Source organism: Oncorhynchus gorbuscha, unplaced genomic scaffold (genome assembly GCF_021184085.1).
Source record: "Oncorhynchus gorbuscha isolate QuinsamMale2020 ecotype Even-year unplaced genomic scaffold, OgorEven_v1.0 Un_scaffold_3827, whole genome shotgun sequence".
NCBI classification, from domain to species: domain Eukaryota; kingdom Metazoa; phylum Chordata; class Actinopteri; order Salmoniformes; family Salmonidae; genus Oncorhynchus; species Oncorhynchus gorbuscha.
In genome coordinates, this window is record NW_025747983.1 from 5,001 (window position 1) to 32,689 (window position 27,689).

The 27,689-nt window shown below is 43.9% G+C and overlaps 1 pseudogene; it reads right to left on the minus strand.

Annotated features, from left to right (window-relative positions):
- The window catches only part of LOC124028191, a 29,832-nt pseudogene extending 2,572 nt beyond the window's left edge, over window positions 1–27,260 (minus strand).
- Window positions 27,261–27,689: the final 429 nt, after the last annotated feature.

Here is a 27,689-nt window from a genome sequence, read left to right on the forward strand (position 1 = left end):
AGTAGAATATATATAGTCCACTATAGTAGTAGAATATATCTAGTCCACTGTAGTAGTAGAATATATATAGTCCACTATAGTAGAATATATATAGTCCACTATTATAGTAGAATATATATAGTCCACTGTAGTAGTAGAATATATATAGTCACTATTTATAGTAGAATATATATAGTCCACTATTATAGTAGAATATATATAGTCCATATTATAGTAGAATATATATAGTCCACTGTAGTAGTAGAATATATATAGTCCACTGTAGTAGTAGAATATATATAGTCCACTATTATAGTAGAATATATATAGTCCACTGTGTAGTAGAATATATATAGTCCACTATTATAGTAGAATATATATAGTCCACTGTAGTAGTAGAATATATATAGTCCACTATTATAGTAGAATATATAGTCCACTGTAGTAGTAGAATATATATAGTCCACTATTATAGTAGAATATATATAGTCCACTGTAGTAGTAGAATATATATAGTCCACTATAGTAGTAGAATATATATAGTCCACTCCACTGTAGTAGTAGAATATATATAGTCCACTATAGTAGAATATATATAGTCCACTATAGTAGTAGAATATATATAGTCCACTATTATAGTAGAATATATATAGTCCACTGTAGTAGTAGAATATATATAGTCCACTATAGTAGTAGAATATATATAGTCCACTATAGTAGTAGAATATATATAGTCCACTATTATAGTAGAATATATATAGTCCACTGTAGTAGTAGAATATATATAGTCCACTATAGTAGTAGAATATATATAGTCCACTATAGTAGAAATATATAGTCCACTATAGTAGTAGAATATATATAGTCCACTGTAGTAGTAGAATATATATAGTCCACTGTAGTAGTAGAATATATATAGTCCACTATATAGTAGAATATATATAGTCCACTGTAGTAGAATATATATAGTCCACTGTAGTAGAATATATATAGTCCACTGTAGTAGTAGTAGAATATATATAGTCCACTGTAGTAGTAGAATATATATAGTCCACTGTAGTAGAATTATAGTAGAATATATATAGTCCACTGTAGTAGTAGAATATATATAGTCCACTGTAGTAGAATATATATAGTCTATTATAGTAGAATATATATAGTCCACTGTAGTAGTAGAATATATTATAGTAGAATATATATAGTCCACTATAGTAGTAGAATATATATAGTCCACTATTATAGTAGAATATATAGTCCACTATAGTAGTAGAATATATATAGTCCACTGTAGTAGAATATATATAGTAGTAGAATATATATAGTCCACTATTATAGTAGAATATATATAGTCCACTGTAGTAGTAGAATATATATATCCACTAGTAGAATATATATAGTCCACTATAGTAGTAGAATATATATAGTCCACTATTATAGTAGAATATATAGTCCACTGTAGTAGTAGAATATATATAGATTATAGTAGAATATATATAGTCCACTGTAGTAGTAGAATATATATAGTCCACTATAGTAGTAGAATATATAGTCCACTATAGTAGTAGAATATATATAGTCCACTATAGTAGAATATATATAGTCCACTATTATAGAATATATATAGTCCACTATAGTAGTAGAATATATATAGTCCACTGTAGAATATATATAGTCCACTGTAGTAGAATATATATAGTCCACTGTAGTAGAATATATATAGTCCACTATTATAGTAGAATATATATAGTCCACTATAGTAGTATAATATATATAGTCCACTGTAGTAGAATATATATAGTCCACTATTATAGTAGAATATATATAGTCCACTATAGTAGTAGAATATATATAGTCCACTATAGTAGTAGAATATATCTAGTCCACTGTAGTAGTAGAATATATATAGACCACCATAGTAGTAGAACCCAGTCTAGTGTATACTACTCACTGTAGTCTATGTTGAAGTTAGCCAGTCTAGTGTACACTACTCACTGTAGTCTATGTTGAAGTTAGCCAGTCTAGTGTACACTACTCACTGTAGTCTATGTTGAAGTGAGCCAGTCTAGTGTACACTACTCACTGTTGTCTATGTTGAAGTGAGCCAGTCTAGTGTACACTACTCACTGTAGTCTATGTTGAAGTGAGCCAGTCTAGTACACTACTCACTGTAGTCTATGTTGAAGTGAGCCAGTCTAGTGTACACTACTCACTGTAGTCTATGTTGAAGTGAGCCAGTCTAGTGTACACTACTCACTGTAGTCTATGTTGAAGTGAGCCAGTCCTGCCCCAGTGAAGTAGGTTCCTCTCTATGTGCAGGAAACAGTGTTTACTCTTCTTCTCCTGAATAACCTCTTTGACCCCAGACGCCCCTGGTTCATCAGGTTCCAGCCCCTGATACACCCGTCCAGACGAGCGTTGATCTGTACAGGGTCACATCAATGTCATCAGGTGGTTGTATGATGGTTGTTTTACGGTTATGGAATCGTTGTTTTTATGGTCGTTCTGCGGTTGTCGAGTGATTATCTGATCATTATTTGTGTGGTTGTTGGTTGAATGTTTATTCTATGGTTGTTCTGTGGTTGATCTATGGTTGTTCTGTGGTTGATCTATGGTTGTTCTGTGGTTGTTGTGTGGTTGTTCTGTGGTTGATCTATGGTTGTTCTGTGGTTGTTGTGTGGTTGTTCTGTGGTTGATCTATGGTTGTTCTGTGGTTGATCTATGGTTGTTCTGTGGTTGATCTGTGGTTGATGTGTGGTTGTTCTGTGGTTGTTCTGTGGTTGTTGTGTGGTTGTTCTGTGGTTGTGGTGTGGTTGTTCTGTGGTTGTTCTATGGTTGTTCTGTGGTTGTTGTGTGGTTGTTCTGTGGTTGTTGTGTGGTTGTTCTGTGGTTGTTCTATGGTTGTTCTGTGGTTGTGGTGTGGTTGTTCTGTGGTTCTGTGGTTGTTCTGTGGTTGTTCTGTGGTTCTGTGGTGGTTCTGTGGTTGTTCTGTGGTTCTGTGGTTGTTCTATGGTTGTTCTGTGGTTGTGGTGTGGTTGTTCTGTGGTTGATCTATGGTTGTTCTGTGGTTTGTTCTGTGGTTGTTCTGTGGTTTTGGTGTGGTTGTTCTGTGGTTATGGTGTGGTTGATCTATGGTTGTTCTGTGGTTTGTTCTATAGTTGTTCTGGGGTTGTGGTGGTTGATCTATGGTTGTTCTATGGTTGTTCTGTGGTTGTTCTATAGTTGTTCTGTGGTTGTTCTGTGGTTGTTCTGTGGTTGTTCTGTGGTTGTTCTGTGGTTGATCTATGGTTGTTCTATAGTTGTTCTGTGGTTGTGGTGTGGTTGATCTATGGTTGTTCTGTGGTTGATCTATAGTTGTTCTGTGGTTGTGGTGTGGTTGTGGTGTGGTTGATCTATGGTTGTTCTGTGGTTGGTGCTGCGGCAGCGGGCTGTTTACCGGTTTGATGACGCTGTCGGTGCGGTTGGGCAGCCCTGCGATGTACACCTTGGTCTCCAGTTTCCCGTTAATGGCTGTAAAGAGACTCTCAGGGCTGTTGATGCTCATCACAGCTTCCTTACTGATCTTAACACTGATACTGGACTCTAGTTCATCTACTGAGATCTACAACAACATTACACAACAACAACATTACACGACAACAACAACATTACACAACAACAACAACAACACATAACTACAACATTACATACCAACAACAAGATAACAGATAACTAATATAACCAGCTAGAGACAGTCAGGTTGGACAGGTGACTAATATAACCAGCTAGAGACAGTAAAGACAGGCAGTCAGGTTGGACAGGTGTCTAATATAACCAGCTAGAGACAGTAAAAGACAGGCAGTCAGGTTGGACAGGTGACTAATATAACCAGCTAGAGACAGTAAAGACAGGCAGTCAGGTTGGACAGGTGTCTAATATAACCAGCTAGAGACAGTAAAAGACAGGCAGTCAGGTTGGACAGGTGACTAATATAACCAGCTAGAAACAGTCAGGTTGGACAGGTGTCTAATATAACCAGCTAGAGACAGTAAAAGACAGGCAGTCAGGTTGGACAGATGACTATTATAACCAGCTAGAGACAGTCAGGTTTGACAGGTGACTAATATAACCAGCTAGAGACAGTCAGGTTGGACAGGTCACTAATATAACCAGCTAGAGACAGTCAGGTTGGACAGGTGACTAATATAACCAGCTAGAGACAGTCAGGTTGGACAGGTGACTAATATAACCAGCTAGAGACAGTCAGGTTGGACAGGTGTCTAATATAACCAGCTAGAGACAGTAAAAGACAGGCAGTCAGGTTGGACAGAGGACTAATATAACCAGCTAGAGACAGTCAGGTTGGACAGGTCACTAATATAACCAGCTAGAGACAGTCAGGTTGGACAGGTGTCTAATATAACCAGCTAGAGACAGTAAAAGACAGGCAGTCAGGTTGGACAGAGGACTAATATAACCAGCTAGAGACAGTAAAAGACAGACAGTCAGGTTGGGCAGAGGACTAATATACCAGCTAGAGACAGTAAAAGACAGACAGTCAGGTTGGACAGAGGACTAATATAACCAGCTAGAGACAGTAAAAGACAGACAGTCAGGTTGGACAGAGGACTAATATAACCAGCTAGAGACAGTAAGGTTGGACAGAGGACTAATATAACCAGCTAGAGACAGTAAGGTTGGACAGAGGACTAATATAACCAGCTAGAGACAGTAAGGTTGGACAGGTGACTAATATAACCAGCTAGAGACAATAAAAGACAGACAGTCAGGTTGACAGAGGACTAATACAACCAGCTAGAGACAGTAAAAGACAGGCATTCAGGTTGGACAGGTGACTAATATAACTAGCTAGAGACAGTAAAAGACAGGCAGTCAGGTTGGACAGGTGACTATTATAACCAGCTAGAGACAGTCAGGTTGGACAGAGGACTAATATAACCAGCTAGAGACAGTCAGGTTGGACAGAGGACTAATATAACCAGCTAGAGACAGTCAGGTTGGACAGGTGACTAATATAACCAGCTAGAGACAGTCAGGTTGGACAGGTGACTATTATAACCAGCTAGAGACAGTCAGGTTGGACAGGTGACTAATATAACCAGCTAGAGACAGTCAGGTTGGACAGGTGACTAATATAACCAGCTTGAGACAGTAAGGTTGGACAGAGGACTAATATAACCAGCTAGAGACAGTCAGGTTGGACAGATGACTAATATAACCAGCCAGAGACGGTCAGGTTGGACAGGTGACTAATATAACCAGCTAGAGACAGTCAGGTTGGACAGACGACTAATATAACCAGCTAGAGACAGTCAGGTTGGACAGAGGACTAATATAACCAGCTAGAGACAGTAAAGACAGGCAGTCAGGTTGGACAGACGACTAATATCACCAGCTAGAGACAGTCAGGTTGGACAGGTGACTAATATAACCAGCTAGAGACAGTCAGGTTGGACAGGTGTCTAATATAACCAGCTAGAGACAGTAAAAGACAGGCAGTCAGGTTGGACAGAGGACTAATATAACCAGCTAGAGACAGTAAAAGACAGGCAGTCAGGTTGGACAGTTGACTGATATAACCAGCTAGAGACAGTAAAAGACAGGCAGTCAGGTTGGACAGGTGACTAAATATAACCAGCTAGAGACAGTCAGGTTGGACAGGTCACTAATATAACCAGCTAGAGACAGTAAAGACAGGCAGTCAGGTTGGACAGAGGACTAATATAACCAGCTAGAGACAGTCAGGTTGGACAGACAACTAATATAACCAGCTAGAGACAGTCAGGTTGGACAGAGGACTAATATAACCAGCTAGAGACAGTAAAGACAGGCAGTCAGGTTGGACAGACGACTAATATCACCAGCTAGAGACAGTCAGGTTGGACAGGTGACTAATATAACCAGCTAGAGACAGTCAGGTTGGACAGAGGACTAATTTAACCAGCTAGAGACAGTCAGATTGGACAGACGACTAATATAACCAGCTAGAGACAGTAAGGTTGGACAGACGACTGATATAACCAGCTAGAGACAGTCAGGTTGGACAGAGGACTAATTTAACCAGCTAGAGACAGTAAAAGACAGGCAGTCAGGTTGGACAGGTGACTAATATAACCAGCTAGAGACAGTCAGATTGGACAGACGATTAATATAACCAGCTAGAGACAGTCAGGTTGGACAGACGACTAATATAACCAGCTAGAGACAGTCAGGTTGGACAGAGGACTAATATAACCAGCTAGAGACAGTAAAAGACAGGCAGTCAGGTTGGACAGAGGACTAATATAACCAGCTAGAGACAGTAAGGTTGGACAGAGGACTAATATAACCAGCTAGAGACAGTCAGGTTGGACAGAGGACTAATATAACCAGCTAGAGACAGTCAGGTTGACAGAGGACTAATATAACCAGCTAGAGACAGTCAGGTTGGACAGAGGACTAATATAACCAGCTAGAGACAGTCAGATTGGACAGACGACTAATATAACCAGCTAGAGACAGTCAGATTGGACAGACGACTAATATAACCAGCTAGAGACAGTCAGGTTGGACAGAGGACTAATATAACCAGCTAGAGACAGTCAGGTTGGACAGGTGACTAATATAACCAGCTAGAGACAGTCAGGTTGGACAGGTGACTAATATAACCAGCTTGAGACAGTAAGGTTGGACAGAGGACTAATATAACCAGCTAGAGACAGTCAGGTTGGACAGATGACTAATATAACCAGCCAGAGACAGTCAGGTTGGACAGGTGACTAATATAACCAGCTAGAGACAGTCAGGTTGGACAGTTGACTGATATAACCAGCTAGAGACAGTAAAAGACAGGCAGTCAGGTTGGACAGTTGACTAATATAACCAGCTAGAGACAGTAAAAGACAGGCAGTCAGGTTGGACAGGTGACTAATATAACCAGCTAGAGACAGTCAGGTTGGACAGGTGACTAATATAACCAGCTAGAGACAGTAAAGACAGGCAGTCAGGTTGGACAGAGGACTAATATAACCAGCTAGAGACAGTCAGGTTGACAGACGACTAATATAACCAGCTAGAGACAGTCAGGTTGGACAGAGGACTAATATAACCAGCTAGAGACAGTAAAGACAGGCAGTCAGGTTGGACAGACGACTAATATCACCAGCTAGAGACAGTCAGGTTGGACAGAGGACTAATATAACCAGCTAGAGACAGTCAGGTTGGACAGATGACTAATATAACCAGCCAGAGACAGTCAGGTTGACAGGTGACTAATATAACCAGCTAGAGACAGTCAGGTTGGACAGTTGACTGATATAACCAGCTAGAGACAGTAAAAGACAGGCAGTCAGGTTGGACAGTTGACTAATATAAACAGCTAGAGACAGTAAAAGACAGGCAGTCAGGTTGGACAGGTGACTAATATAACCAGCTAGAGACAGTCAGGTTGGACAGGTGACTAATATAACCAGCTAGAGACAGTAAAGACAGGCAGTCAGGTTGGACAGAGGACTAATATAACCAGCTAGAGACAGTCAGGTTGGACAGACGACTAATATAACCAGCTAGAGACAGTAAAGACAGGCAGTCAGGTTGGACAGACGACTAATATCACCAGCTAGAGACAGTCAGGTTGGACAGGTGACTAATATAACCAGCTCGAGACAGTAAGGTTGGACAGAGGACTAATATAACCAGCTAGAGACAGTCAGGTTGGACAGGTGACTAATATAACCAGCTAGAGACAGTCAGATTGGACAGACGACTAATATAACCAGCTAGAGGCAGTCAGGTTGGACAGAGGACTAATATAACCAGCTAGAGACAGTCAGGTTGGACAGAGGACTAATATAACCAGCTAGAGACAGTCAGGTTGGACAGGTGACTAATATAACCAGCTAGAGACAGTCAGGTTGGACAGGTGACTAATATAACCAGCTTGAGACAGTAAGGTTGGACAGAGGACTAATATAACCAGCTAGAGACAGTCAGGTTGGACAGATGACTAATATAACCAGCCAGAGACAGTCAGGTTGGACAGGTGACTAATATAACCAGCTAGAGACAGTCAGGTTGGACAGTTGACTGATATAACCAGCTAGAGACAGTAAAAGACAGGCAGTCAGGTTGGACAGTTGACTAATATAACCAGCTAGAGACAGTAAAAGACAGGCAGTCAGGTTGGACAGGTGACTAATATAACCAGCTAGAGACAGTCAGGTTGGACAGGTGACTAATATAACCAGCTAGAGACAGTAAAGACAGGCAGTCAGGTTGGACAGAGGACTAATATAACCAGCTAGAGACAGTCAGTTGGACAGACGACTAATATAACCAGCCAGAGACAGTCAGGTTGGACAGAGGACTAATATAACCAGCTAGAGACAGTAAAGACAGGCAGTCAGGTTGGACAGACGACTAATATCACCAGCTAGAGACAGTCAGGTTGGACAGGTGACTAATATAACCAGCTCGAGACAGTAAGGTTGGACAGAGGACTAATATAACCAGCTAGAGACAGTCAGGTTGGACAGATGACTAATATAACCAGCCAGAGACAGTAAAGACAGGCAGTCAGGTTGGACAGATGACTAATATCACCAGCTAGAGACAGTCAGGTTGGACAGGGTGACTAATATAACCAGCTAGAGACAGTCAGGTTGGACAGAGGACTAATTTAACCAGCTAGAGACAGTCAGATTGGACAGATGACTAATATAACCAGCTAGAGACAGTAAGGTTGGACAGACGACTAATATAACCAGCTAGAGACAGTCAGGTTGGACAGAGGACTAATTTAACCAGCTAGAGACAGTAAAAGACAGGCAGTCAGGTTGGACAGGTGACTAATATAACCAGCTAGAGACAGTCAGATTGGACAGACGATTAATATAACCAGCTAGAGACAGTCAGGTTGGACAGACGACTAATATAACCAGCTAGAGACAGTCAGGTTGGACAGACGACTAATATAACCAGCTAGAGACAGTCAGGTTGGACAGACAACTAATATAATCAGCTAGAGACAGTCAGATTGGACAGACGACTAATATAACCAGCTAGAGACAGTCAGGTTGGACAGAGGACTAATATAACCAGCTAGAGACAGTAAAAGACAGGCAGTCAGGTTGGACAGGTGACTAATATAACCAGCTAGAGACAGTAAGGTTGGACAGAGGACTAATATAACCAGCTAGAGACAGTCAGGTTGGACAGAGGACTAATATAACCAGCTAGAGACAGTCAGGTTGGACAGAGGACTAATATAACCAGCTAGAGACAGTCAGGTTGGACAGAGGACTAATATAACCAGCTAGAGACAGTCAGATTGGACAGACGACTAATATAACCAGCTAGAGACAGTCAGATTGGACAGACGACTAATATAACCAGCTAGAGACAGTAAGGTTGGACAGACGACTAATATAACCAGCTAGAGACAGTCAGGTTGGACAGAGGACTAATTTAACCAGCTAGAGACAGTAAAAGACAGGCAGTCAGGTTGGACAGGTGACTAATATAACCAGCTAGAGACAGTCAGATTGGACAGACGATTAATATAACCAGCTAGAGACAGTCAGGTTGGACAGACGACTAATATAACCAGCTAGAGACAGTCAGGTTGGACAGACGACTAATATAACCAGCTAGAGACAGTCAGGTTGGACAGACAACTAATATAATCAGCTAGAGACAGTCAGATTGGACAGACGACTAATATAACCAGCTAGAGACAGTCAGGTTGGACAGAGGACTAATATAACCAGCTAGTAAAGACACAGTCAGGTTGGAAAGACTAATATCACCAGCTAGAGACAGTCAGGTTGGACAGGTGACTAATATAACCAGCTCGAGACAGTAAGGTTGGACAGAGGACTAATATAACCAGCTAGAGACAGTCAGGTTGGACAGAGGACTAATATAACCAGCTAGAGACAGTCAGGTTGGACAGAGGACTAATATAACCAGCTAGAGACAGTCAGGTTGGACAGAGGACTAATATAACCAGCTAGAGACAGTCAGGTTGGACAGAGGACTAATATAACCAGCTAGAGACAGTAAAAAGTCAGCAGTAATCCACGAGCCAGTCTTACCACATGCCACTGTCCATCGTTGATGGCCTTGCCCCCGCTGGTGACCTTCATGGAGTGCTGGGTCTTGAACTGGACCTCGATCCGTCCTCCCCTCAGCCCCAGCATGAACCATGAGTCCTGGGAAGACTCTGCGTACAGAACCACCCCTTCTGGGTCAAACGTACGGAAGTCAAACTCTGCAGCAAACCTGGAGACACACGACCCAGACGACCCGTACGATTTAGGGTACAGTTGTGAACAGGACTGCATGTCTGTCTCTGCCTCGGTGTGTTTAAACGCCCTTACTTGGTGTTCTCCGGTAGTCTGAAGCGGAGGTATATGACAGGTCCTCCGGTGAATTGTTCTCCCAGGTACAGCATCTCAGAGTGTTTGTAGTCGTAGAGCTGGACACACACCGGCACCTCCTCGCAGGAACGCTGGTCCTCCGCTAACCGCAGGCCCTGACGACCTTCGCAGCGGCAGGAGTAGCTACCCATCGTGTTCACACACACGCCCTCGCACACGCCCACCTCGCACTCGTCGACGTCTGGGGACAACCACGAGCGTCAGGCGGAGAGGGTAGAGGTCAGAGGTCATTACAGGAGGTACAGGGTCAGGGTTAAGATCAGTTGATACCAAAAGTTCCATTAGGTCCTTGAATATAATTGTCTCTGACATTTTTTTTACTTGTCAGACTGTATATTTAGGGGAGGCAGGTAGCCTAGTGGTTAGAGTGTAGAGGAGGCAGGTAGCCTAGTGGTTAGAGTGTAGAGAGGCAGGTAGCCTAGTGGTTAGAGTGTAGGGGAGGCAGGTAGCCTAGTGGTTAGAGTGTAGGGGAGGCAGGTAGCCTAGTGGTTAGAGTGTAGAGGAGGCAGGGTAGCCTAGTGGTTAGAGTGTAGAGGCGGCAGGTAGCCTAGTGGTTAGAGTGTAGAGGAGGCAGGTAGCCTAGTGGTTAGAGTGTAGGGGAGGCAGGTAGCCTAGTGGTTAGAGTGTAGAGGAGGCAGGTAGCCTAGTGGTTAGAGTGTAGAGGAGGCAGGTAACCTAGTGGTTAGAGTGTAGAGGAGGCAGGTAGCCTAGTGGTTAGAGTGTAGAGGAGGCAGGTAACCTAGTGGTTAGAGTGTAGAGGAGGCAGGTAGCCTAGTGGTTAGAGTGTAGAGGAGGCAGGTAGCCTAGTGGTTAGAGTGTAGAGGAGGCAGGTAGCCTAGTGGTTAGAGTGCAGAGGAGGCAGGTAGCCTAGTGGTTAGAGTGTAGAGGAGGCAGGTAGCCTAGTGGTTAGAGTGTAGAGGAGGCAGGTAGCCTAGTGGTTAGAGTGTAGAGGAGGCAGGTAGCCTAGTGGTTAGAGTGTAGGGGAGGCAGGTAGCCTAGTGGTTAGAGTGTAGGGGAGGCAGGTAGCCTAGTGGTTAGAGTGTAGGGGAGGCAGGTAGCCTAGTGGTTAGAGTGTAGGGGAGGCAGGTAACCTAGTGGTTAGAGTGTAGAGGAGGCAGGTAACCTAGTGGTTGGAGTGTAGAGGAGGCAGGTAGCCTAGTGGTTAGAGTGTAGAGGAGGCAGGTAGCCTAGTGGTTAGAGTGTAGAGGAGGCAGGTAGCCTAGTGGTTAGAGTGTAGAGGAGGCAGGTAGCCTAGTGGTTAGAGTGTAGAGGAGGCAGGTAGCCTAGTGGTTAGAGTGTAGAGGAGGCAGGTAGCCTAGTGGTTAGAGTGTAGAGGAGGCAGGTAGCCTAGTGGTTAGAGTGTAGAGGAGGCAGGTAGCCTAGTGGTTAGAGTGTAGGGGAGGCAGGTAGCCTAGTGGTTAGAGTGTAGGGGAGGCAGGTAGCCTAGTGGTTAGAGTGTAGGGGAGGCAGGTAGCCTAGTGGTTAGAGTGTAGGGGAGGCAGGTAACCTAGTGGTTAGAGTGTAGAGGAGGCAGGTAACCTAGTGGTTGGAGTGTAGAGGAGGCAGGTAGCCTAGTGGTTAGAGTGTAGAGGAGGCAGGTAGCCTAGTGGTTAGAGAGTTGGGCCAGTAACCGAAAGGTTCCTAGATCGAATCCTGAGCTGACAAGGTACAAATCTGACGTTCTGCCCCTGAACAAGGCAGTTTACCCACTGTTCCTAGACCAGTTAACCCACTGTTCCTAGACCAGTTAACCCACTGTTCCTAGACCAGTAAACCCACTGTTCCTAGACCAGTTAACCCACTGTTCCTAGACCAGTTAACCCACTGTTCCTAGACCAGTTAACCCACTGTTCCTAGACCAGTTAACCCACTGTTCCTAGACCAGTTAACCCACTGTTCCTAGACCAGTTAACCCACTGTTCCTAGACCAGTTAACCCACTGTTCCTAGACCAGTTAACCCACTGTTCCTAGACCAGTCAACCCACTGTTCCTAGGCCAGTTAACCCACTGTTCCTAGACCAGTTAACCCACTGTTCCTAGACCAGTTAACCCACTGTTCCTAGACCAGTTAACCCACTGTTCCTAGACCAGTTAACCCACTGTTCCTAGGCCAGTTAACCCACTGTTCTTAGACCAGTTAACCCACTGTTCCTCGACCAGTTAACCGACTGTTCCATGACCAATTAACCCACTGTTCCTAGACCAGTTAACCCACTGTTCCTAGACCAGTTAACCCACTGTTCCTTAGTTAAATGAACATGTTCCTGTCTGTGATAGTGTCTTTCTCCTGTGATCAGTGTGGGCACAGTGGAGTGGCATCTCACCCAAACAGGAACGCAAGGTGAAGTTGTAACTGAAGCCCGGGGGACACTGGCACTCATACATGCCAGGGTTGTTGACACATTTAGCCGGTTCTTCACAGATACTGGGGTACAGCAGACACTCATTGATATCTGGGGAGGGAACACATATATTACTGGTTCCTCAGAGATATTGGGGTACAGCAGACACTATCTGGGGAGGGAACACATTTAGCTGGTTCCTCAGAGATATTGGGGTACAGCAGACACTATCTGGGAGGGAACACATTTAGCTGGTTCCTCAGAGATATTGGGGTACAGCAGACACTATCTGGGGAGGGAACACATTTAGCTGGTTCCTCAGAGATATTGGGGTACAGCAGACACTATCTGGGAGGGAACACATTTAGCTGGTTCCTCAGAGATATTGGGGTACAGCAGACACTATCTGGGGAGGAACACATTTAGCTGGTTCCTCAGAGATATTGGGGTACAGCAGACACTATCTGGGGAGGGAACACATTTAGCTGGTTCCTCAGAGATATTGGGGTACAGCAGACACTATCTGGGGAGGGAACACATTTAGCTGGTTCCTCAGAGATATTGGGGTACAGCAGACACTATCTGGGGAGGGAACACATTTAGCTGGTTCCTCAGAGATATTGGGGTACAGCAGACACTATCTGGGGAGGGAACACATTTAGCTGGTTCCTCAGAGATATTGGGGTACAGCAGACACTCATTGATATCTGGGAGGGAACACATTTAGCTGGTTCCTCAGAGATATTGGGGTACAGCAGACACTATCTGGGAGGGAACACATTTAGCTGGTTCCTCAGAGATATTGGGGTACAGCAGCTGGGGAGAACACACTCATTTACAGCAGACACTATCTGGGAGGGAACACATTTAGCTGGTTCCTCAGAGATATTGGGGTACAGCAGACACTATCTGGGGAGGGAACACATTTAGCTGGTTCCTCAGAGATATTGGGGTACAGCAGACACTCATTGATATCTGGGGAGGGAACACATTTAGCTGGTTCCTCAGAGATATTGGGGTACAGCAGACACTATCTGGGGAGGGAACACATTTAGCTGGTTCCTCAGAGATATTGGGGTACAGCAGACACTATCTGGGGAGGGAACACATTTAGCTGGTTCCTCAGAGATATTGGGGTACAGCAGACACTATCTGGGGAGGGAACACATTTAGCTGGTTCCTCAGAGATATTGGGGTACAGCAGACACTATCTGGGGAGGGAACACATTTAGCTGGTTCCTCAGAGATATTGGGGTACAGCAGACACTATCTGGGGAGGGAACACATTTAGCTGGTTCCTCAGAGATATTGGGGTACAGCAGACACTATCTGGGGAGGGAACACATTTAGCTGGTTCCTCAGAGATATTGGGGTACAGCAGACACTCATTGATATCTGGGGAGGGAACACATTTAGCTGGTTCCTCAGAGATACTGGGGTACAGCAGACACTATCTGGGGAGGGAACACATTTAGCTGGTTCCTCAGAGATATTGGGGTACAGCAGACACTATCTGGGGAGGGAACACATTTAGCTGGTTCCTCTGGGGATCTGGGGAGGGAACACATTTAGCTGGTTCCTCAGAGATATTGGGGTACAGCAGACACTATCTGGGGAGGAACACATTTAGCTGGTTCCTCAGAGATATTGGGGTACAGCAGACACTCATTGATATCTGGGGAGGGAACACATTTAGCTGGTTCCTCAGAGATATTGGGGTACAGCAGACACTATCTGGGGAGGGAACACATTTAGCTGGTTCCTCAGAGATATTGGGGTACAGCAGACACTATCTGGGGAGGGAACACATTTAGCTGGTTCCTCAGAGATCTGGGGTACAGCAGACACTCTATCTGGGGAGGGAACACATTTAGCTGGTTCCTCAGAGATATTGGGGTACAGCAGACACTATCTGGGGAGGGAACACATTTAGCTGGTTCCTCAGAGATATTGGGGTACAGCAGACACTATCTGGGGAGGGAACACATTTAGCTGGTTCCTCAGAGATATTGGGGTACAGCAGACACTCATTGATATCTCACTCTGGGAGTGTACAGTGGATCTATATAACAGTAACTGTTACCTGTACAGTGGATCTATATAACAGTAACTGTTACCTGTACAGTGGATCTATATAACAGTAACTGTTACCTGTACAGTGGATCTATATAACAGTAACTGTTACCTGTACAGTGGATCTATATAACAGTAACTGTTACCTGTACAGTGGATCTATATAACAGTAACTGTTACCTGTACAGTGGATCTATATAACTGTTACCTGTACAGTGGATCTATATAACAGTAACTGGTACCTGTACAGTGGATCTATATAACAGCAACTGTTACCTGTACAGTGGATCTATATAACTGTTACCTGTACAGTGGATCTATATAACAGTAACTGTTACCTGTACAGTGGATCTATATAACAGTAACTGTTACCTGTACAGTGGATCTATATAACTGGTACCTGTACAGTGGATCTATATAACAGTAACTGTTACCTGTACAGTGGATCTATATAACAGTAACTGGTACCTGTACAGTGGATCTATATAACAGTAACTGGTACCTGTACAGTGGATCTATATAACAGTAACTGTTACCTGTACAGTGGATCTATATAACAGTAACTGTTACCTGTACAGAGGATCTATATAACTGTTACCTGTACAGTGGATCTATATAACAGTAACTGTTACCTGTACAGTGGATCTATATAACTGTTACCTGTACAGAGGATCTATATAACTGTTACCTGTACAGTGGATCTATATAACTGTTACCTGTACAGTGGATCTATATAACAGTAACTGGTACCTGTACAGTGGATCTATATAACAGTAACTGTTACCTGTACAGTGGATCTATATAACAGTAACTGGTACCTGTACAGTGGATCTATATAACTGTTACCTGTACAGTGGATCTATATAACTGGTACCTGTACAGTGGATCTATATAACAGTTACCTGTACAGTGGATCTATATAATAGTAACTGTTACCTGTACAGAGGATCTATATAACTGTTACCTGTACAGTGGATCTATATAACAGTAACTGTTACCTGTACAGTGGATCTATATAACAGTAACTGTTACCTGTACAGTGGATCTATATAACTGTTACCTGTACAGTGGATCTATATAACAGTAACTGTTACCTGTACAGTGGATCTATATAACAGTAACTGGTACCTGTACAGTGGATCTATATAACAGTAACTGTTACCTGTACAGTGGATCTATATAACAGTAACTGTTACCTGTACAGTGGATCTATATAACAGTAACTGTTACCTGTACAGTGGATCTATATAACTGTTACCTGTACAGTGGATCTATATAACAGTAACTGTTACCTGTACAGTGGATCTATATAACTGTTACCTGTACAGTGGATCTATATACCTGTACAGTGGATCTATATAACTGTTACCTGTACAGTGGATCTATATAACAGTAACTGTTACCTACAGTGGATCTATATAACAGTAACTGTTACCTGTACAGTGGATCTATAACAGTAACTGTTACCTGTACAGTGGATCTATATAACAGTAACTGTTACCTGTACAGTGGATCTATATAACAGTAACTGGTACCTGTACAGTGGATCTATATAACAGTAACTGTTACCTGTACAGTGGATCTATATAACAGTAACTGTTACCTGTACAGAGGATCTATATAACTGTTACCTGTACAGTGGATCTATATAACAGTAACTGTTACCTGTACAGTGGATCTATATAATACCTGTACAGAGGATCTATATAACTGTTACCTGTACAGTGGATCTATATAACTGTTACCTGTACAGTGGATCTATATAACAGTAACTGGTACCTGTACAGTGGATCTATATAACAGTAACTGTTACCTGTACAGTGGATCTATATCAGTAACTGTTACCTGTACAGTGGATCTATATAACAGTAACTGGTACCTGTACAGTGGATCTATATAACAGTAACTGGTACCTGTACAGTGGATCTATATAACAGTAACTGTTACCTGTACAGTGGATCTATATAACAGTAACTGTTACCTGTACAGTGGATCTATATAACTGTTACCTGTACAGTGGATCTATATAACAGTAACTGTTACCTGTACAGTGGATCTATATAACTGTTACCTGTACAGTGGATCTATATAACTGTTACCTGTACAGTGGATCTATATAACTGTTACCTGTACAGTGGATCTATATAACAGTAACTGGTACCTGTACAGTGGATCTATATAACAGTAACTGTTACCTGTACAGTGGATCTATATAACAGTAACTGTTACCTGTACAGTGGATCTATATAACTGTTAACAGTGGATCTATATAACTGTTACCTGTACAGTGGATCTATATAACAGTAACTGTTACCTGTACAGTGGATCTATATAACTGTTACCTGTACAGTGGATCTATATAACAGTAACTGTTACCTGTACAGTGGATCTATATAACATAACTGTTACCTGTACAGTGGATCTATATAACAGTAACTGTTACCTGTACAGTGGATCTATATAACTGTTACCTGTACAGTGGATCTATATATAACTGTTACCTGTACAGTGGATCTATATAACTGTTACCTGTACAGTGGATCTATATAACAGTAACTGGTACCTGTACAGTGGATCTATATAACAGTAACTGTTACCTGTACAGTGGATCTATATAACAGTAACTGTTACCTGTACAGTGGATCTATATAACTGTTACCTGTACAGTGGATCTATATAACTGTTACCTGTACAGTGGATCTATATAACAGTAACTGTTACCTGTACAGTGGATCTATATAACTGTTACCTGTACAGTGGATCTATATAACAGTAACTGTTACCTGTACAGTGGATCTATATAACAGTAACTGTTACCTGTACAGTGGATCTATAAAACAGTAACTGTTACCTGTACAGTGGATCTATATAACTGTTACCTGTACAGTGGATCTATATAACAATAACTGTTACCTGTACAGTGGATCTATATAACTGTTACCTGTACAGTGGATCTATATAACTGTTACCTGTACAGTGGATCTATATAACAGTAACTGGTACCTGTACAGTGGATCTATATAACAGTAACTGTTACCTGTACAGTGGATCTATATAACTGTTACCTGTACAGTGGATCTATATAACTGTTACCTGTACAGTGGATCTATATAACAGTAACTGTTACCTGTACAGTGGATCTATATAACTGTTACCTGTACAGTGGATCTATATAACAGTAACTGGTACCTGTACAGTGGATCTATATAACAGTAACTGTTACCTGTACAGTGGATCTATATAACTGTTACCTGTACAGTGGATCTATATAACTGTTACCTGTACAGTGGATCTATATAACTGGTACCTGTACAGTGGATCTATATAACAGTAACTGTTACCTGTACAGTGGATCTATATAACTGTTACCTGTACAGTGGATCTATTTAACAGTAACTGTTACCTGTACAGTGGATCTATATAACTGTTACCTGTACAGTGGATCTATATAACTGTTACCTGTACAGTGGATCTATATAACAGTAACTGGTACCTGTACAGTGGATCTATATAACAGTAACTGTTACCTGTACAGAGGATCTATATAACAGTAACTGTTACCTGTACAGTGGATCTATATAACTGGTACCTGTACAGTGGATCTATATAACAGTAACTGTTACCTGTACAGTGGATCTATATAACTGTTACCTGTACAGTGGATCTATATAACTGTTACCTGTACAGTGGATCTATTTAACAGTAACTGTTACCTGTACAGTGGATCTATATAACTGGTACCTGTACAGTGGATCTATATAACAGTAACTGTTAGTACAGTGGATCTATATAACTGTTACCTGTACAGTGGATCTATATAACTGTTACCTGTACAGTGGATCTATTTAACAGTAACTGTTACCTGTACAGTGGATCTATATAACTGGTACCTGTACAGTGGATCTATATAACAGTAACTGTTACCTGTACAGTGGATCTTCTCGCTGGTTCTGAACCGGTACCCATCGTCACACATACAGCGGAAGCTCCCGGGGGAGTTGTAACACTTCTGGTTGCAGCCGGCTTGGTGATCTGGGTCTGAACACTCGTCGATGTCTGATCAATAAAACAACCAATAACATTGTTATTCAAGAATAACAAAACATGGATTTATTGACTATAAACTCGGCTCCAAGTCCTGTTCCTGCCTAGTAAGTCAGCAACACCAACGTTTCTGACCAAACTTTTAGAGACGGATTCAAACCAGCAACCCAGGATTAAGCCAGGACCCAGTATTACGTAGGACCCAGTATTAAGTAGGACCCAGTATTAAGCCAGGACCCAGTATTAAGTAGGACCCAGTATTAAGTAGGACCCAGTATTAAGCCAGGACCCAGTATAAAGTAGGACCCAGTATTAAGTAGGACCCAGTATTAAGCCAGGACCCAGTATTAAACCAGGACCCAGTATTAAGTAGGACCCAGTATTAAGTAGAACCCAGTATTAAGTAGGACCCAGTATTAAGCCAGGACCCAGTATTAAGCCAGGACCCAGGATTAAGCCAGGACCCAGTATTAAGCCAGGACCCGGTATTAAGTAGGACCCAGTATTAAACCAGGACCCAGTATTAAGTAGGACCCAGTTTTAAGTAGGACCCAGTATTAAGCCAGGACCCAGTATTAAGTAGGACCCAGTATTAAGTAGGACCCAGTATTAAGCCAGGACCCAGGATTAAACCAGGACCCAGTATTAAGTAGGACCCAGTATTAAGTAGAACCCAGTATTAAGTAGGACCCAGTATTAAGCCAGGACCCAGTATTAAGCCAGGACCCAGTATTAAGCCAGGACCCAGTATTAAGCCAGGACCCAGTATTAAGTCAGACCCAGTATTAAGTCAGGACCCAGTATTAAGTAGGACCCAGTATTAAGCCAGGACCCAGTATTAAGTAGGACCCAGTATTAAACCAGGACCCAGTATTAAGCCAGGACCCGGTATTAAGCCAGGACCCAGTATTAAGCCAGGACCCAGTATTAAGCCAGGACCCAGTATTAAGTAGGACCCAGTATTAAACCAGGACTCAGTATTAAGTAGGACCCAGTTTTAAGTAGGACCCAGTATTAAGTAGAACCCAGTATTAAGTAGAACCCAGTATTAAGCCAGGACCCAGTATTAAGCCAGGACCCAGTATTAAGCCAGGGCCCAGTATTAAGTAGTACCAGGTATAAAGCCAGGACCCAGTATTAAGCCAGGAACCAGTATTAAGCCAGGACCCAGTATTAAGCCAGGACCCAGTATTAAGCCAGGACCCAGTATTAAGTAGGACCCAGTATTAAGCCATGACCCAGTATTAAGCCAGGACCCAGTATTACCCAATATGAAAGATCTGTAGTACGGGGAAACCCTGTCTGTCTGGTACCACCATCCTCACAGTGCGGGCCCTTCCAGCCTGGTCGACACTGACAGGTGAAGGAGGCCTGTCTAACCCCAACCCTGTCTGTCTGGTACCTACCATCCTCACAGCGGGCCCTTCCAGCCTGGTCGACACTGACAGGTGAAGGAGGCCTGGCCATCGATGCAGCGTTCAGAACCCTCCTTGTAACACGGAAACGGAAGGCACTGGTCACTGATCTCTGCAGAACAACACACACAGAGGTATCATACAGCTATCCAGACAGGACTATACAGAACACATACAGGTATCCAGACAGGACTATACAGAACACATACAGGTATCCAGACAGGACTATACAGAACACATACAGGTATCCAGACAGGACTATACAGAACACATACAGGTATCCAGACAGGACTATACAGAACACATACAGGTATCCAGGACTATACAGAACACATACAGGTATCCAGACAGGACTATACAGAACACATACAGGTATCCAGACAGGACTATACAGAACACATACAGGTATCCAGACAGGACAGGACTATACAGAACACATACAGGTATCCAGACAGGACTATACAGAACACATACAGGTATCCAGACAGGACTATACAGAACACATACAGGTATCCAGACAGGACTATACAGAACACATACAGGTATCCAGACAGGACTATACAGAACACATACAGGTATTCAGACAGGACATGACTATACAGAACACATACAGGTATCCAGACAGGACATGACTATACAGAACACATACAGGAATCCAGACAGGACTATACAGAACACATACAGGTATCCAGACAGGACATGACTATACAGAACACATACAGGTATCCAGACAGGACTATACAGAACACATACAGGTATCCAGACAGGACTATACAGAACACATACAGGTATCCAGACAGGACTATACAGAACACATACAGGTATCCAGACAGGACAGGACTATACAGGTATCCAGACAGGACTATACAGAACACATACAGGTATCCAGACAGGACTATACAGAACACATACAGGTATCCAGACAGGACATGACTATACAGAACACATACAGGTATCCAGACAGGACTATACAGAACACATACAGGTATTCAGACAGGACTATACAGAACACATACAGGTATCCAAACAGGACATGACTATACAGAACACATACAGGTATCCAGACAGGACATGACTATACAGAACACACACAGGAATCCAGACAGGACTATACAGAACACATACAGGTATCCAGACAGGACTATACAGAACACACACAGGTATCCACACCGGACTATACAGAACACATACAGGTATCCAGACAGGACTATAGAGAACACATACATGTATCCAGACAGGACAGGACTATACAGAACACATACAGGTATCCAGACAGGACATGACTATACAGAACACACACAGGTATCCAGACAGGACTATACAGAACACATACAGGTATCCAAACAGGACTATACAGAACACATACAGGTATCCAGACAGGACTATACAAACATACGGTCCGTGGGTCCTACCCCTAAACCGGCATCCTACCCCTAAACCAGGGGGGTCAAACATATGACCACTAAACCAATATCCTACCACTAAACCAGCATCCTACCCCTAAACCAGCATCCTACCACTAAACCAGGGGGGTCGAACATACAACCCATGGGCCAGCCTCCTCCTACTACCCTAAACCAGGGGGTCGAACATACAACCCATGGGCAGCCTCCTACCCCTAAACCAGGGGGCCCATACAACCCATGGGCCAGCCTCCTACCCTAAACCAGCATCCTACCCCTAAACCAGCATCCTACCACTAAACCAGCATCCTACCCCTAAACCAGCATCCTACCCCTAAACCAGGGGGTCAAACATACAACCCATGGGCCAGCATCCTACCCCTAAACCAGCATCCTGCCCTAAACCAGCATCCTACCACTAAACCAGCATCCTACCCCTAAACCAGCATCCTACCACTAAACCAGCATCCTACCCCTAAACCAGCATCCTACCACTAAACCATCATCCTGCCCCTAAACCAGCATCCTACCCCTAAACCAGCATCCTGCCCCTAAACCATCATCCTACCCCTAAACCAGCATCCTGCCCTAAACCATCATCCTGCCCTAAACCAGCATCCTACCCTAAACCATCATCCTACCCCTAAACCATCATCCTGCCCTAAACCAGCATCCTACCCCTAAACCATCATCCTACCCCCTAAACCCGGCATCCTACCCCTAAACCAGCATCCTACCCCCTAAACCATCATCCTACCCCCCTAAACCAGCATCCTACCCTAAACCAGCATCCTACCCCTAAACCAGCATCCTACCCTAAACCATCATCCTACCCCTAAACCATCATCCTGCCTAAACCATCATCCTACCCCTAAACCAGCATCCTACCCCTAAACCAGCATCCTGCCCTAAACCAGCATCCTGCCACTAAACCATCATCCTACCCCTAAACCAGCATCCTGCCACTAAACCAGCATCCTACCCCTAAACCAGCATCCTGCCCTAAACCATCATCCTACCCCTAAACCATCATCCTACCCCTAAACCAGCATCCTACCCCTAAACCAGCATCCTACCCCTAAACCAGCATCCCTGCCCCTAAACCAGGGGTCAAACATAAGACCACTAAACCAGCATCCTACCCCTAAACCATCATCCTACCCTAAACCAGAAAATGGAGGTGACAACTTTTTGCATTTTTAAAAATTAAACTACAGACCTCATTGAAGACTAAATGAGGCCCGCGGGGAATGATTTTAGTTGACAACCCTTCTCTAAACCAACCCGTAGCCCTGACCTCTGAACCCCAACAGCTGTCTCTAAACCAACCCATAGCCCTGACCTCTGAACCCCAACAACCGTCTCTAAACCAACCCGTAGCCCTGACCTCTGAACCCCACCAACCGTCTCTAAACCAACCCGTAGCCCTGACCTCTGAACCCCAACAACCGTCTCTAAACCAACCCGTAGCCCTGACCTCTGAACCCCACCAACCGTCTCTAAACCAACCCGTAGCCCTGACCTCTGAACCCCAACAACGTCTCTAAACCAACCCGTAGCCCTGACCTCTGAACCCCACCAACCGTCTCTAAACCAACCCGTAGCCCTGACCTCTGAACACCACCAACGTCTCTAAACCAACCCGTAGCCCTGACCTCTGAACCCCAAAAACCGTCTCTAAACCAACCCGTAGCCCTGACCTCTGAACCCCACCAACCTTTGACACAGGTTCTGAGGTTTGAAGAACGTTGGAGTCTCCAGAGTTCTGGTTGTTGATGCCCACACGATGTGAACCCAGACAAACTGAAACACAACACAGTGGGGTTATATTAGCTGACATCAGACAGACAACAACACAGTGGGGTTATATTAGCTGACATCAGACAGACAACACAGTGGGGTTATATTAGCTGACATCAGACAGACAACACAGTGGGGTTATATTAGCTGACATCAGACAACAACACAGTGGGGTTATATTAGCTGACATCAGACAGACAACACGGTGAGTTTGTATTAGTGGGGTTATATTAGCTGACATCAGACAGACAACACAGTGGGGTTATATTAGCTGACATCAGACAGACAACAACACAGTGGGTTATATTAGCTGACATCCAGACAACACAGTGGGGTTATATTAGCTGACATCCAGACAACACAGTGGGGTTATATTAGCTGACATCAGACAGACAGACAACACAGACATCAGACAGACAACACAGTGGGGTTATATTAGCTGACATCAGACAGACAACACAGTGGGGTTATATTGGCTGACATCAGACAGACAACACAGTAGGGTTATATTAGCTGACATCAGACAGACAACACAGTGGGGTTATATTAGCTGACATCAGACAGACAACACAGTGGGGTTATATTAGCTGACATCAGACAGACAGACAACACAGTAGGGTTATATTAGCTGACATCAGACAGACAACACAGGTAGGGTTATATTAGCTGACATCAGACAGACAACACAGTGGGGTTATGTTAGCTGGCATCAGACAGACAGACAACAACACAGTGGGGTTATATTAGCTGACATCAGACAACAACACAGTGGGGTTATATTAGCTGACATCAGACAGACAACACAGTGGGGTTATATTAGCTGACATCAGACAGACAACACAGTGGGGTTATATTAGCTGACATCAGACAGACAACACAGTGGGGTTATATTAGCTGACATCAGTCACATGATAACTCATTGAGAACGCTAGATTCTGAGTGAGGACAGAGTGAGGGTTATATTAGCAGAGTGAGGACAGGACTTCTAACCCGAGGTAGGGTTATATTGGCAGAGTGAGGACAGGACTTCACCGAGTGGGGTTATATTGGCAGAGTGAAAACAGGTGGGGTTATATTAGCAGAGTGAGGACAGGACTTCAACAGGAGTGGGGTTATATTAGCAGAGTGAGGACAGGACTTCAACAGGGTAAGGGTTATATTGCAGAGTGAAAACAGAGTGGGGTTATATTAGCAGAGTGAGGACAGGACTTCAACAGAGTGGGGTTATATTAGCAGAGTGAGGACAGGACTTCAACAGCAGTGGGGTTATATTAGCAGAGTGAGGCCAGGACTTCCAGCAGAGTGGGGTTATATTGGCAGAGGTGAGAACAGGACTTCAACAGAGTGGGGTTATATTAGCAGAAAAGTGAGGACAGGACTTCAACAGAGTGGGGTTATAATAGCAGAGTGAGGACAGGACTTCAACAGAGTGGGGGTTATATTAGCAGAGTGAGGACAGGACTTCAACAGAGTGGAGTTATATTAGCAGAGTGAGGACAGGACTTCAACAGAGTGGGGTTATTTATAGAGTGAGGACAGGACTTCAACAGAGTGGGTTATATTAGCAGAGTGAGAGCGGACTTCAACAGAGTGGGGTTATTTAGCAGAGTGAGGACAGAGTGGGGTTATATTAGCAGAGTGAGGACAGGACTTCAACAGAGTGGGGTTATATTAGCAGAGTGAGGACAGGACTTCAACAGAGTGGGGTTATTTAGCAGAGTGAGGACAGGACTTCAACAGAGTGGGGGTTATATTAGCAGAGTGAGGACAGGACTTCAACAGAGTGGGGTTATATTAGCAGAGTGAGGACAGGACTTCAACAGAGTGGGGTTATATTAGCAGAGTGAAAACAGAGTGGGGTTATTTAGCAGAGTGAGGACAGGACTTCAACAGAGTGGGGTTATATTAGCAGAGTGAGGACAGGACTTCAACAGAGTGGGGTTATATTAGCAGAGTAGAGAACAGGACTTCAACAGAGTGGGTCATATTAGCAGAGTGAGGGACAGGACTTCAACAGACTGGGGTTATATTAGCAGAGTGAGGACAGGACTTCAACAGACTGGGGTTATATTAGCAGAGTGAGGAGCGGACTTCAACAGAGTGGGGTTATATTAGCAGAGTGAGGACAGGACTTCAACAGAGTGGGGTTATATTAGCAGAGTGAGGACAGGACTTCAACAGAGTGGGGTTATATTAGCAGAGTGAGGACAGGTAGGGTTATATTAGCAGAGTGAGGACAGGACTTCAACAGAGTGGGGTTATATTAGCAGAGTGAAAACAGAGTGGGGTTATATTAGCAGAGTGAGGACAGGACTTCAACAGAGTGGGGTTATATTAGCAGAGTGAAAACAGAGTGGGGTTATATTTAGCAGAGTGAGGACAGGACTTCAACAGAGTGGGGTTATATTAGCAGAGTGAGGACAGGTGGGGTTATATTAGCAGAGTGAGGACAGGACTTCAACAGAGTGGGTTACTTAGCAGAGTGAGGACAGAGTGGGGTTATATTAGCAGAGTGAGGACAGGACTTCAACAGAGTGGGTTACTTAGCAGAGTGAGGACAGGACTTCAACAGAGTGGGGTTATATTAGCAGAGTGAGGACAGGACTTCAACAGAGTGGGGTTATATTAGCAAGTGAGGACAGGACTTCAACAAGTCTGGGGGTTATATTAGCAGGTGAGGACAGGACTTCAACAGAGTGGGGTTATATTAGCAGAGTGAGGACAGGACTTCAACAGACTGGGGTTATATTAGCAGAGTGAGGACAGAGTGGGGTTATATTAGCAGAGTGAGGACAGGACTTCAACAGAGTGGGGTTATATTGAGTGAGGACAGGACTTCAACAGAGTGGGGTTATATTAGCAGAGTGAGGACAGGACTTCAACAGAGTGGAGTTATATTAGCAGAGTGAGGACAGGACTTCAACAGAGTGGGGTTATTTAGCAGAGTGAGGACAGGACTTCAACAGAGTGGGGTTATATTAGCAGAGTGAGGAGCGGACTTCAACAGAGAGTGGGGTTATTTGCAGAGTGAGGACAGAGTGGGGTTATATTAGCAGAGTGAGGACAGGACTTCAACAGAGTGGGGTTATATTAGCAGAGTGAGGACAGGACTTCAACAGAGTGGGGTTATTTAGCAGAGTGAGGACAGGACTTCAACAGAGTGGGGTTATATTAGCAGAGTGAGGACAGGACTTCAACAGAGTGGGGTTATATTAGCAGAGTGAGGACAGGACTTCAACAGAGTGGGGTTATATTAGCAGAGTGAAACAGAGTGGGGTTATATTAGCAGAGTGAGGACAGGACTTCAACAGAGTGGGGTTATATTAGCAGAGTGAGGACAGAGTGGGGTTATATTAGCAGAGTGAGGACAGAGTGGGGTTATATTAGCAGAGTGAAAACAGAGTGGGGTTATATTAGCAGAGTGAGGACAGGACTTCAGCAGAGTGCGGTTATATTAGCAGAGTGAGGACAGAGTGGGGTTATATTAGCAGAGTGAGGACAGGACTTCAACAGAGTGGGGTTATATTAGCAGAGTGAGGACAGAGTGGGGTTATATTAGCAGAGTGAGGACAGGACTTCAACAGAGTGGGGTTATATTAGCAGAGTGAGGACAGGACTTCAACAGAGTGGGGTTATATTAGCAGAGTGAGGACAGAGTGGGGTTATATTAGCAGAGTGAGGACAGGACTTCAACAGAGTGGGGTTATATTAGCAGAGTGAGGACAGGACTTCAACAGAGTGGGGTTGAAGGGTTGAAACTTACAGACATACTGAGGATAGAAGTGTTCCTGTAAAAAGAAAGGAGACATTATTAGCAGATGCCTCGTGTCCGTCTGGGTTCTTAGTCCGACTGGGTTCTTAGTCCGTCTGGGTTCTTAGTCCATCTGGGTTCTTAGTCCGTCTGGGTTCTTAGTCCGTCTGGGTTCTTAGTCCGTCTGGGTTCTTAGTCCATCTGGGTTCTTAGTCCGTCTGGGTTCTTAGTCCGTCTGGGTTCTTAGTCCGTCTGGGTTCTTAGTCCATCTGGGTTCTTAGTCCGTCTGGGTTCTTAGTCCGTCTGGGTTCATAAACCAGTCAACAGCTTGAGGTCAACGTCCCGCTCCATCCCACTCAGCTACGTCAACACTAGTCAACGTCCCGCTCCACCCCACTCAGCTACGTCAACACTAGTCAACGTCCCCGCTCCACCCCCACTCAGCTACGTCAACACTAGTCAACGT